General features: G+C 38.0%; 1 pseudogene; it reads right to left on the bottom strand.

The window, feature by feature from the left end:
• Positions 1-122: 122 nt before the first annotated feature.
• Positions 123-13,451, bottom strand: LOC120158262 (annotated as a pseudogene).
• Between the last annotated feature and the right edge of the window lie 179 nt (positions 13,452-13,630).

Below are 13,630 nucleotides of genomic sequence, written 5' to 3'. Positions count from 1 at the left end.
ACAACATTTGTATTTGCAGTCTTATCACCTTTAATACCTGGAATGGGTAACCTTAACAACATATTTAGGTCCTCGTACATCAGATACGAATTTCACACGTTACTTTTTAGCAAATAAGTTTATTCAAGAAACAGAGTGGTCATTATATGATACGGATATATGATTGTCGCTCACTGAAGATGATGTTAATAAAAGCAAAATTGCAGTGAGTCAATACCCGTCAATAGATTTAGCCATAGTTGAGCGTATCAGAAAGACCAATAAAAAGAACACCAGAAAACAAGACGGGTGCTAATATTCAACTTAGCTTGTGGTTTCTATCAGCAGCATGACCCAGCTCCCAACCATGCATGGGTCCGAGTGCATGGACACCAGGATCAATCTGATCTTGAATACCATCCGAGCTGGGTCTAAGTTGTGATGTAGACGTTTCATTGACATTCTTCACTCCTTAGTATTTGAAGTCATATCAGGGGGAACAAGGGTGCTGCCCACAAAACCGTTGTCCACCCAGTGATGATGCATGGGTGCAACAATGCTAGGAACTGGGTGAAAAAACTGGTTAGCGTTTGACCGTAATGGTAGAGGAGCAACCGTAGATGCCTCCAATGGGCCTCTAAGAAAAGGCATGCCTACACTAAGCATATTGGGTCTAGACAGAAGAGCAGGGTTAATCCCTGTCACCCGCTTAACTGTTTCTTCAGCCATTTTCACCTGATAATTTCAAATTGAATTATCAATCTGGTGATCCAGAACTAAAGTTGCACCAATCATAATTAATAGTAATATATAACAAGTAAATAGTTAAAAGAGGTCACTTCTGCGGCAGTGTTTCCAGAACAAATGTGTCCGACTATGTTTCTCATTTGTCAACAGTCTAACACTGGAAATTGCATCTAATGTCCAACAAGTTAATTTCCATGCATCAATTAACACAATAAATCATGTCTATGACTATCCATTGTGTAAACTTAGAGAGACATACAAGTAGTGAGTAAAAGTTTTAAGTATAAGAACAGTTGAATATTCCATAGAAGTGACAGCGCATAAGTACTAAGCATGTCCAGCAGATCCCTGAGATGGAGCACATATAAATTGCCAAAAGAAACGACGAGATAATCTATTAATATAGTATGTGTGTTTACAATTAAAGCCCCAACTCTTAAGTGAAGGAAAATGAACCACCCAAGGCTTTTCAAAATTTTACACAAGACCACAAATGTCATGATGTTAGCACAATAATTCTCCGGGGATATATTTGGAAGTCAGTTTTCAATTTTCAAGAGGAACCAATGTCAACTAACAGGAGGATAATTATATCATGATAAGAGAATACAAAATTAGGAACAGTGATGTTTACCTTTGCTCTTAAAGTCTCAATGTCAGCCTTCATAATTCTATTGTCAACAGCAGCTGCATCATAATTGTGATTCATGTCAGTTAGACTTTTAAGTAATGTGGAATGTTCGACTCTTAGTTGACCAACCTAGAAAAACCAGTTAGAGGATCAACTAAGACAACAAAAATAGAATGAATGAGACCAGCAAGGGAAGGGGGAACAATGTGGAAAAACCTGTCCTTCAAGTTCATTCATTTGTACTTGCTTTCTTCTTCTAGATCTTCTAGCTGATTCTCGATTTGACCGCATTCTGATCCATCATTAATTCACTAATTACTAGAGGGTAATTTGTGATTTCAGTAGAACATTAAAATTTTAGTTTGGTATGAATTTATTAGTTTACATATGGTAATGACACAGATTACAAATTCTTAGAACTAGTGCTTGTGAACAAATATATTGATTTTCTAAAATAGAATAGAAAACACAAGGGAAAAAGATGCATATTCCTTCCAAGAGCTGGAATTGAGTTTGACAAGATAATAATATTTAGTTTAATTAAATCTATAGAATCATAAGGCTCAAGTTCTATTTGCGAAATATATTTGACTCTGTTCAAGACAAGAAATTAGTTCTTATAGCTATTACTTAACAGAGGAAATATGTTAAGCAAAATAGAAAAAAACAACAGAACACATAGCATTTCAAACCCCTCAAACCAATCACTAATAAAAGCTAACACTAAAAACATGGTTACCTCCTTTTACGTTTTGCATCAGCAGCATCCATGTTGTCTGTTGTTTCAGCATCTCCTTCGAGTTCATCACTATCTGAGTCTTCTATTGATGATCCACTTGTGGCTTGCCTCACTTGCATTCCTGATTTTTTGTGTGTAGTTGACTCCACCAGAACTCCACAAGGAGTGACATCAGCTTCACCCTGTCCTTCTGCCTTTGAGGAACCTAGGATTGTGGAAGATAATTATCATTTGAAAAGAATACCAAATTAATGCATGAAGAGCTCTAACGAAGAGCCATGAAGTTCCCTAGCATATTGTTTACAGTTTAAATCTTAGAAAATTTATACCTAACTACTAAAAATTATCAAACCTGAAGTTGGAAGGAAAACATAGCAGTATAAACAGGGTATAGTGTTATAGTCTTGTTTGACTGCCTTGTGAAATTATAGCTAACTACTAAATTATCAAATCTAGCAAAGCAATTTAATTCCACTTTCATCTATGCTCCATCTTTTTTCTTGTTTTCCTTCCTTTCTCTTTTAGCACTACATAAACGGGAATAAGAATCACATGGCACTCCATGAAAATATGCAATATTGAAATAATTAAGCATAATCATGCATGACATATGCAGGAAGACTCCAGCAATACGAAATAGTTGGAAGGAAAACATAGCAGTATAAACTGGGTAGTGTTACTTGTCTTGTTTGGCTGCCTAGAGAAATTGTTAGGTTATACGATAAGGCTTACCTTGTATATGTTAGTAGTTTAATATGATACTAACTCTTTGAAAGTTATGTAGATAAAGATAACTATAGGGTAGTTTAGTTCTAACAAACGACTTACTCCTATAAAATGTATAAAGTAGACTATACTTACTGCACAAATTTAATACGATTGAGAATTTTCCTTCTCTTGAAAAAATCTTCATTATCAACATGGTATCAGTTTAGGTGAGCGATCCTTTTACCCTAGCCGACCATGACTTCTTCTTCCTCGGAGGCTATCTCTGAGGCTATTGTTCATCTGTCCCATTCAACCCTAACCGATGCGTCCTCTGCATGTGCAACCTGTCATCGTTTGAATGGTGACAATTATATCTCTTGGTCCCAATCTGCCCGACTTTATATCATTGACCGACGCAAACAACACTACCTATTGGAGACCACGCCAATTCCTGCTGCTACAGACCTTGAGTATTCAAACTGGCTCAATGAGAATACCATAATTATGTCATGGCTCATTAACTCCATGATTTTTGTAGGAGAGAACTTTCTGCTATACGAAACAGCTGCTGAAATTTGGAGTGCTGCAAAGGCTACGTATATGAATCTGGAAAATTCTGTTGCACTGTTTGGGACTGAATGTCGACTCGCTAATTTCAATCAGGACAACATGACTGTTACTCAGTATTTTACTCTGTTGTCGCGGTTGTGGCAGTAACTTGATTTGTTTGAATCTCATGAATAGCGATGTGTAGATGATGCTCGATTGTTCAAGAAAATTGTTGAACAGCGTCGGATCTTTCAATTTTTGTTTGGTTTACATCGGGATCTTGATGAGATTTGAGGAAGAGTATTGGGTTTAAACCTCTTCCTTCAATCAGGGAGGTTTTTTTCTGAAATTCGACGAGAAGAAAGTCTACGCACTATCATGCTTCCTGATTTGATGCCAGCTGAAGGACTGCGCTACTCACTCACTCCCAACATACTTCTCGGCCGAAGAAGGGGAGACCTTGGTGTAACTACAGTAAAAGGTTGGTCGTGAGGAATTTTTGTTGAAAACTACACGGCAAGCCTACATATGGGAAATCTTCAGAACAGCTTCAGCAACGTGATGCTAAGGGAATTGTGTTGTGACTACTGCTTTGCGGGCGGTTCGTTTAGTAAGAAACAAATAGAAGAGTTACCGCAGTTCTTTGGTCAGTTGCATACTTTTTTCCAGTCCGCACCTGCATCTTCCCCTCCTGCAGGTAGAGTTTCCTTTGCTACTTTGGTTAACAAATCCAACACTCCTACATGGATCGTGGATTCTAGTACAAGTGATCATATGACATGTGATCTTCGGCTCTTTCACACATTTTCATGCAGACTCGTCTATCTCTCATATTCGAACAGCAGATGGTTCTCTTTCTACTGTTGTCGATCATGGGTCCAGTCGGACAAATCCGAACATTTTTTATCGCGTGTTCTCTATGTTCCCAATCTCGCTTGAAATCTTATTTCCATCAGCGAGTTGTTTGCTGATTTATGGTGTACTACCAAATTTGACTCTGATTTTTGTGAATTTTATGATTCGAGCTCGGGGAAGGTGATTGGCAGTGCTAGGCTTTGTGGGGGTCTTTACTTGCTTCCGGCGAACTTGTCCTTCCAGCCTCATGCTTCCTCAAGTTTTATGGCACAATCCTCTTTGTTAGAACCTTCAAACGATGTTATGTTGTTACACTTTCGTTTAGGACATCCTAATTTCTTTTATCTTGCAAAATTGTTTCCATATTTATATATCAATAAAGTCCTAAAACCTTTCTTTGTGATATTGTTATCTTGCTAAACAAACAAAGAATGTTTATTTACCTTTTCCATACAAACCATCCAAACCGTTTGTCATGATCCATAGTGACATTTGGGGTCCATCCAGGATAGCAACTTTAAATGAGTACCGGTGGTTCATTTCCTTTGTTGATAATCACACTCGTACTACTTGGACCTTTCTCATTAAAACTAAGTCTGAAGCTGGTGAGATTTAAACGGTTCCATAAGATGGTTGAAACCCAATTCCAGAGTTATATCCAGGTTTTCACTATGACAATGGTAGTGAGTATTTTCCAATATCTTGGGTTCTTTCTGTCAGGAAAAACGGATTATTCATCTCACTTCGTGTGTCAATTCTCCTCAACAAAATGGAATAGCTGAGTGAAAAAACATGCATCTTCTTGAGGTTACTCGGCCTCTTTTATTTTCCACAAATTTTTCTCGTTATTTTTGGGGGAAGTTCTTTTAACTGCCACATTTGATTAACCGTCTGTCCAGTAAACCATTACAATTTAATTGTCCAAGAAAGGTTTTTCTTTAGTTTTTCCCAATTCTAAACCTATGACTTCCTCTTTACCCATTTGAGTCTTTAGATGTAATGTGTTTGTCCATAACAATGTTCCTCCCGGTCCAAGTTAGATCCTCGAGCGTTTTTGGTGTGTGTTTTTTTGGTTATTCTTCAACTTAAAAGGGCTTTAGGTATTATTGTCCTAGTACTAAGAAGTTCTTCGTTATAATGGATGTCACTTTCTTTGAAAAAAACCCTTTTTTCCTTAAACTGCTATTCAGGGGGAGCCATATAATGAACTCCAATTTTTTGACTCACAACCGTTGTTACTTGATCAGCAACCATCTTACTTTGACCGAACAACAACACCTAGCCATAACCAGCCAACAAAACTGAACCAGCCAGACTAATCAATAATACCGAACCCACCAGAACCGAAAACTTACCGAACTAGCCAACCGAAACACATCTACCTCAACAATGATCAACATATTGCTTCGCCTCAAATACCTCAATCCGAAAATACCAAATTGCTTATCTACAAGAGAAGACAAAAACCAATTTCCAAACCTATTCCCGAGCCTCTTATACAACATGAACACTGCCGAGAAACGAAACCAAGCATAAATCCTCGGGAAGTGAAAGAGGTAATCAGATTTCTTCCAATGAATTAAATGCTTTAATTGATAATAGTGATTTGTCGATTGCTCAAAGGAAGGGTGTAAGGAGATGCACAAATTATCCAATTAATAGATTTGTTGCATATGGAAAGCTAATGCCTTGTTTTAAGAATTTTACAGCCAGTGTAGACAATATTACTGTTCCAGATTCGGTGGAAGAAGCATTGGAGAATACTAAGTGGAAAAAAGCAATAGAAGAGGAATTTATGGCACTAAAAAACAACCCTTGGGTTATAGTTGGTCGTCCGAAAGACAAAAAACCAGTTGATTGTAAATGGGTATTTACAATAAAATACAAGGCGAATGGTAGTATTAAGAGATACAAGGCGAGACTAGTGGCTAAAGGATTTACTCAGTCCTATGGAGTTGATTATCAAGAAACATTACTCCTATGGCAAAACTAAACACTGGGAGAGTGTTATTGTCGTTGGCAATCAATGAGAACAGGTGCTTCATCAGTTGGACATCAAAAGTGCCTTCCTAAACGGGAACCTAGAGGAGGAAATATATATGCGAATTCCAATGCCACCGGGTGTGAAGAGTGGTACAAGAAAAGCATGCATATTTACTAAAATCCTTGTATGTACTTGAGCAGCCTCCAAGAGCCTAGTTCGACATGTTCACAAAGGTGATTATTCAGGATGGTTACAAGCAATTTCAATCAGATCATATACTTTGTTTGCCAAAACAGCTTCAAACAAGAAGGCAATTTTGATTGTCTATGTGGATGATATTATTCTAACAGGTGATGATTCTATGGAGATAGAAAGATTGAAGAAGCTAATGGCGAGCGAATTTGAGACTAAGGCTTGGGTACTTTGCGGCATTTCTGAGGTTGCAAGGTCGAAAGAAGGAATAATGATCAATCAAAGGAAGTACATTCTTGATCTACTATCAGAAACAGGAATGAAGGGATGCAAGCCAATAGAAACTCCCATGGAAGTGGAACCTTAAGCTAAGAAGGAAGAATTGGGAAGTCTCGTAAACAAAGAACAAATCAAAGGCAAGTAAGTAAACTAATTTATTTATCACTTACTAGACCTGATATAGCTTTTCTTGTCAGTATGGTAAGTTAATATATGAATGACTCGAAGGAATAACATTTAGAGGTTGTGAACCAAATTCTAAGATACTTCAAAATGACGTCAGGACATTGGTTAATTTTCAAGAAAAGTGAGGATAGAACCGTGAGAATTTTCTCGGATTCAAGTTGGGCAAAAGAATCAACTGATAGGAGATCCACAACCGGTTATTGTTCATTTGTTTGGGGAAATCTGGTTACTTGGAGAAGTAAAAAACAGGTTGTGGTTTCTCAAAGTAGTGCGAAAATAGAGTTTAGAGCATGGCACTTGGAATTTGTGAAGGAATTTGGTTACAAGGATTGTTAATTGAGGTGGGGTTATGACAATAAATTTTGAACTTCAGAGTGATAGTAAATCTGCAATAAGTATTGCAAAGAACCCAGTTCATCGTGACCGAACAATCATATAGAGATTAATAGACAATTTATCTCAGAAAAGTTGAATGGGGGATCAGTAAGGCTCAACTATGTTCCTACTAGAAATCTGTTGGCGGATATTCTCACCAAGGCACTTCCAAGAATTACCTTTGATGAGATCACACCCAAGCTGAATCTTTTCAATATTTACTCACCAGCTTGAAGGGGAGTGTAGGTTATATGATAAGGCTTAATGTAGGTTATGTAAAGTTGTAGGAATTATAGAAATGAGCTGTTCAATTCCTTAAATTAAGAGATTATGTAATTATGCTTTGTTTTTCAATCCCTTGTTTCAAGGGATTGTTCTCCTAGGATTAGTATATTTCCTAACTTAGAGTTTCCTAGTTTAGAGGCATTATTTGTATATAAATGTAATATACTCGACTGAATGAAATAAGAGAAAACATAACAGACTATTATGTTTTCTACAGTCTGTTTTCTACATGGTATCAGGTTAGAACGATCAATCCGATTTCCGCTTCTCTTTAAATCAGTTCCTGTTCAACTCTATTTTTTTTCATAGCTAATCTGGATCCCTCATCATCTGAAATCACTTCCCAGATCAGCCCATATCAATCTGATTTTCAGATTTCAGATTCCTCTCTTTCACCGATAACCTCCTACAAACTAATGGAAACAACTACCTACCATGGTCCCAGTCCGTAAGGCTATATATCACAGGAAGAAGGAAAATCGCCTATCTTTCTGACCCAATGCCGATTCCAGAAGAGACAGACCCAAAGTACAGCACATGGCAGAGTGAAAATACCATGATAATGTCATGGTTAATAAATTCCATGATTCCTGAAGTAGGGGAGAATTTCATGCTATACCAAACTGCTGTAGAAATTTGGAATGTAGCGCGAGATTCTTATTCCAGTGCTGACAATACATCGGAGCTCTTTGGGATTGAGAATCACATTAAAGATCTCAGACAAGGAGACCTTACTGTCGCACAGTACTTCAGAATTCTCAACAAGTATTGGCAGCAAATCGAATTATATGAAAAGAATGAATGGAAGTGCCAGGAAGACAACAACTTCTACAACAGGCAGACAAATCAGAGGAGAGTTTTTCAGTTTCTATCTGGACTGAATGGAGAGTTCGATGGAGCAAGAGGAAGGATTCTTGCCACCAAACCCTTCCTTTGGTCTGAGAAGTTTTTTCAGAGATTCGGAGGGAGGAAAGCTGACGATCTCTGATGGTGCCACCAGTTCAGCGAACAGATGCTTCTGCACTTGTCACTAATTCCACCTCTAGGAACCAACAGAGGAAAAATCGCCCCTGGTGTGAACATTGTAAGAAACCAGGCCATATGATAGATCATGTTGGAAGTTGCACGGAAAACCAGCCGATCGGCAGCTCACACGGTCCAGGTTTCAAAAAGAGGCCCATATTGCCTCTCAAGATGATTCCTCCAGGAGTTTTAGCAAGAAACAGATAGAGGAGCTGCAACAGATTTTGAGCAGTATGACAGCCAAACCTACCAATGTGGCTTATACTGCTATTGAAGGTAATCATTCATATACTTCCTCGGTACAATGGATAATAGACTCGGTGCATCAGATCATATGACAGGAACGTTGATCTCTTGGAGGAATATAGTGAAAGCAGCTTACCAGCCTATATAAAATAGCAGATGGCTTTCTCACTACAGTCAAAGGGAGTGGTTCTGTTACATTAAACAAAAATCTACTACTTCATAATGTCCTCTATGTTCCTAAACTTGCATGCAATCTGTTGTCAGTCAGCAAATTAATTCAAGATTATGGTTGTAATGTTGTGTTTGGTACTGGTGGTTGTATTTTTCAGGCACAGGACTCGAAGAGGGTGATTGGCAGTGCTAGGCTGGGCAAAGGATTGTACACCGTTGGAGGTCAAGCATCTCAAAATCATGCCTTATCCAATGCTCTTAGAAAACCAGTTTTATCTTCTGATCTCAATACCAATAAAATTATGTTATGGCACTCTAGATTAGGTCATCCTAGTTTTTTCTATCTTTCCAAAATGTTACCAACTTATTTATAAATAAAGATCATTCTTTGTTTTCCTGTGAAATTTGTCAAATAACCAAACACACCAGAAAACCATATATTGCAGCCAAATTTGAACCAACAACACCTTTTCCATCATCCATAGTGACATTTGGGGCCCTTCTCCTGTCAAAAGTATTTCTGGTATAAGTAGTTTGTATCTTTTATAGATGATTACTCTAGGACAACATGGGTATTCTTAATGAGAGAAAAGTATGAGGTTGAGTCTCTCTTTAAAAGTTTTTATCAAAAAGTTGAAACCCAATTTGACACAAAATCAAAATTCTAAGGAGTGACAATGGGAGTGAGTATTTGAATAAAACCCTTGGGTATTTTTTAAGGAAAAAGGCATTGTTCAACTTACTTCTTGTGTCAACACACTCAACAAAACGGGGTAGCAGAAAGGAAAAATAGACATCTTCTAGAGGTTACTCGGTCTCTTATGTTTGCTTCTAATGCTCCTAAGTATCTTTGGGGGAAGCTCTTCTTACAGCCACTTACCTCATCATAGAATGCCAAGTAAGACTTTAGATTTCAAAATTCATACTAAGGTTCTGTTTCGCTTTATCCCCATTTTAAACATTTAAACTCAAGTCTTTCTCCACAGGTGTTTGGGTGTACAGCCTTTGTTCATATCCACAACAAAGGGAAATTAGATCCTAGGTCCATAAAGTGTGTTTTCTTGGGCTATTCTTCGAGTCAGAAGGGTTACAAGTGTTACTCACCTTCCACAAAAATACCTATGTCTCCTTTGATGTTACATTTTTTTTGAAAACCAACCTTTTTTCAGGAACAGAAATTCAGGGGGAGAGTTACAAGGAATTTCAGCCTGTCCAAACCGATATCCTTTACAGTCTATCCTTTCTTTACCTATTACTGTCTCTCCAAAGCCGGCTAGCACTGTCCCAATTCCTAGTGAGGATGATGGGAATAACCTAAATAACTCTGATGAATTACCTTCCTCCTTATCTCAACACTCTAGTCCGTGCAAAACACCTTCCACCACTACCAAAAATGCCCCTAACAATGACTCTGAAACCATAACTCCCCAACCGAAACAACTCGGTGTTTACTCAAGAAGAAGGAAAGATGTTGAAGAAATTAGTCACCCTAGCATTTGCCAAGAACCAGATTCGGATCCTGTTGCAGCTGGAACAGAAGGTATTGATGGTTCCCAAGATGCTACTACTGTTGATCTTGATGATTTTCCTATTGCTATTAGGAAGGGGGTAAGAAAATGCACTGCTCATCCCATAAATAAGTATGTTGCATATGAGAAATTATAGTCTAATTTCAGGGCCTTCACTGCCAGCATTAACAGTGTGAAAATCCCAAGAAATGTGACAGAAGCATTTCAATCTCCTGAGTGGAAAAATGTCGTGGAAGAGGAGATAAAAGCGTTGCAAAAGAATAAGACATGGAGTTTGACAGATTTGCTAGAAGGGAAGAGAGTTGTGGATGCAGGTGGATATTCACAGTCAAATATTATTCGGATGGGAGTGTGGAAAGATACAAGGCAAGGCTGGTTGTTAAAGGTTTTTTCTCAGTCTTATGGCATCGACTACCAGGAGACTTTTGCACCGGTTGCAAAATTGAATACCATCAGAATATTGTTATCAGTAGCTGTTAACATGGATTGGAAATTAATCAGCTGGACATAAAGAATGCTTTTCTGATGGGAACCTTGAAGAAGAGGTATACATGGAGGTCCCCCCCAGATTAGAAGGAAAGGTCACTAAGAAAACTGTGTGCAAGCTCAATAAATCCTTATATGGCTTAAACGGTCTCCCAGGGCTTGGTTTGATCGATTTGCTAAGGCCATGACACAACTGGTTTCAAACAAAGCCAAGCGGATCACACATATTCAGAAAAATTGCACCGAGTGGTAGATAACCCTCCTAATTGTCTATGTAGATGATATGATTAAACTGGCAGTGATATAGAAGAAATAGAAAAGCTAAAGATAAACCTTGCAAAAGAGTTTGAACCAAGGATTTAGGGAGTATGAGGTATTTCCTGGGTATGGAAGTTGCAAAGTCCGAGGAAGGGCTGGTCATAAACCAGCGCAAGTATTTTTAGATCTTCTTGCAGAAACTGGGATGCTCGACTGCAAACCAGTTGAAACTCCAATGGAGTCAGGCTTGAAATTTTGCAAGGAAATGACTGGAAATCCAGTAAACAAGGAGACCTACCAAAGGTTAGTTGGGAAGTTGATCTACCTTTCACTGACTAGGCCTGATATTGCATACTCAGTGATTGTCAGCCAACATATGAGTGATCATCGAGAAGAACATTTGGAAGTTGTTAACAGAATCCTAAGGTTCTTGAAGTTTACCCCAGGAGCTGGACTTATTAGAAAAAATCAAGACAGAACAGTGAAGGTTTATACGGATGCAAGCTGGGGAGGTGAATTAACTGATAGAAGGTCAGTTAGTGGCTATTGTACCTACGTTTGGGGTAACTTTGGTGACTTGGAGAAGTAAGAACAAGCCGTTGTCTCTCAAAGTAGTGCTGAGTCAGAGTTTAGAGCAATGGCTCTCGGAATATGTGAAGGAATGTGGATTAAAAGACTGCTCACAGAACTGGACTTAGATAACAAGAATTTTGAGATTTTTAGTGACAGTCAATCAACTATGAGTATAGCAAAAAACCCAGTGCAGCATGATAGAACAAACACATTGAGATAGACAGACATTTTATTTACGAGAAGGTTAACATGGAGTTGCAAAACTACAATACATTCCGACGAAGAAACAGTTGGCAGATATCTTCACCACAAAGCCCTTCCACGAGTGACTTTTGATGAGTTGTCATTCAAACTGGGTATATACAACATATATACACCAGTTTGAGGGGGAGTGTAGGTTATGTAAAGTTGTAGGAATTATAGAAATGAGCTGTTCAATTCCTTAAATTAAGAGATTATGTAATTGCTTTGTTTTTCAATCCCTTGTTTCAAGGGATTGCATCTCCTATGATTAGTATATTTCCTAACTTAGAGTTCCTAGTTTAGAGGCATTATTGTATATAATATAATATACTCTGAATGAAATAAGAGAAAACATAACAGACTATTTGTTTCTACAGTCTGTTTTCTACACTTACCTTGTATATATACGATAAGGATATTACATGGTAGTTTAATTCTAACAAAGACTTACTCCTAGACAATGCATACAGCAGACTGTACTCACTCCAGAAATTTAATACGATTGAAAATTTCTCCTTCTCTTTTAAGAATCTTCATTATCAACAGAAATTTATATCTGACTACTAAAAAATATAAAATCTAGTAAAGCAATTTGATTCCATTTTTATCTATCCTCCCTCTTTTTTTCTTTTCCCCCTTCCTTCCACGTTCAGCTCTAGCATAAATGGATATAGAATAACATGGCACACCGTGAAAACCACGCAATCGCAATATTGAAATCATTAGGCATAAGCATGCATGTATCTGCAGGAAGACTCCAGCTATAAGAAATAGTTGGAAGGAAAACATAACAATATAAAAGGGGCGGTGTTACGTGTCCTGTTCGACCGCCTAGAGAAATTTATAGCTAACTATAAAAATTATCAAATCTAGTAAAGCAATTTAATTCCATTTTAATCTATGTTCACTCTTTTTTCTTGTTCTCCTTCCTTGCACTTTCAGCTCTACCATAAATGGGAGATAGACTCACATGGCACCCCATGAAAATATGCATATTGAAATCAACAGGCATAACCATGCATGAAAACTGCAGGAAGACTCCGGCAATACCTAACTAATTATGTTTCCTACGGTTCCCAAGCGCCAAAAAACCATTGTTGGAGTTACTAGAACGACACAAACTAAAGAAATATTCATTCATTATTCACTAGGTCCTAGATGGCCCTAAAACTAGACATGATGAACAGCATTCAACCCAACATCGTAGAGGCTTGTCCCAGTAAATAAGAGGCCAACGTTAATGGTTGCAACCACCCATTAACAAAACAAACCACTCCAAAACACCCAAAATGAAACTCATGATTTTCAAATCAAATAAGTGCATGCAAACAAAATCTTACCTTGAACTTTTGATCCCGATTGAAACGCGTGATTTTCTGCTTGGGCAGACGAATCTTGCTGCACAGCTAACGCCTGAATATGTGTTTGAAGGGAAAAAATAAGTATTAATGATAGTATAATATAAATCCATGTTGAAAACGGGGATTCTAGAGAAGAGAGAAATACACGAGAGAGAGCACCGCGGCGCATTCTAGTTCGAGCTTGCTCTTCAGGATCGAACGGAACTCATCGGAATCAATCGAGACTGTCGG

This window comes from Hibiscus syriacus, unplaced genomic scaffold (genome assembly GCF_006381635.1).
Source record: "Hibiscus syriacus cultivar Baekdansim isolate YM2019G1 unplaced genomic scaffold, ASM638163v2 tig00111310_pilon, whole genome shotgun sequence".
Taxonomy (NCBI): domain Eukaryota; kingdom Viridiplantae; phylum Streptophyta; class Magnoliopsida; order Malvales; family Malvaceae; genus Hibiscus; species Hibiscus syriacus.
Note: the sequence above shows the minus strand (reverse complement) of the source record. Positions and strands in the feature narration are given on the sequence as shown.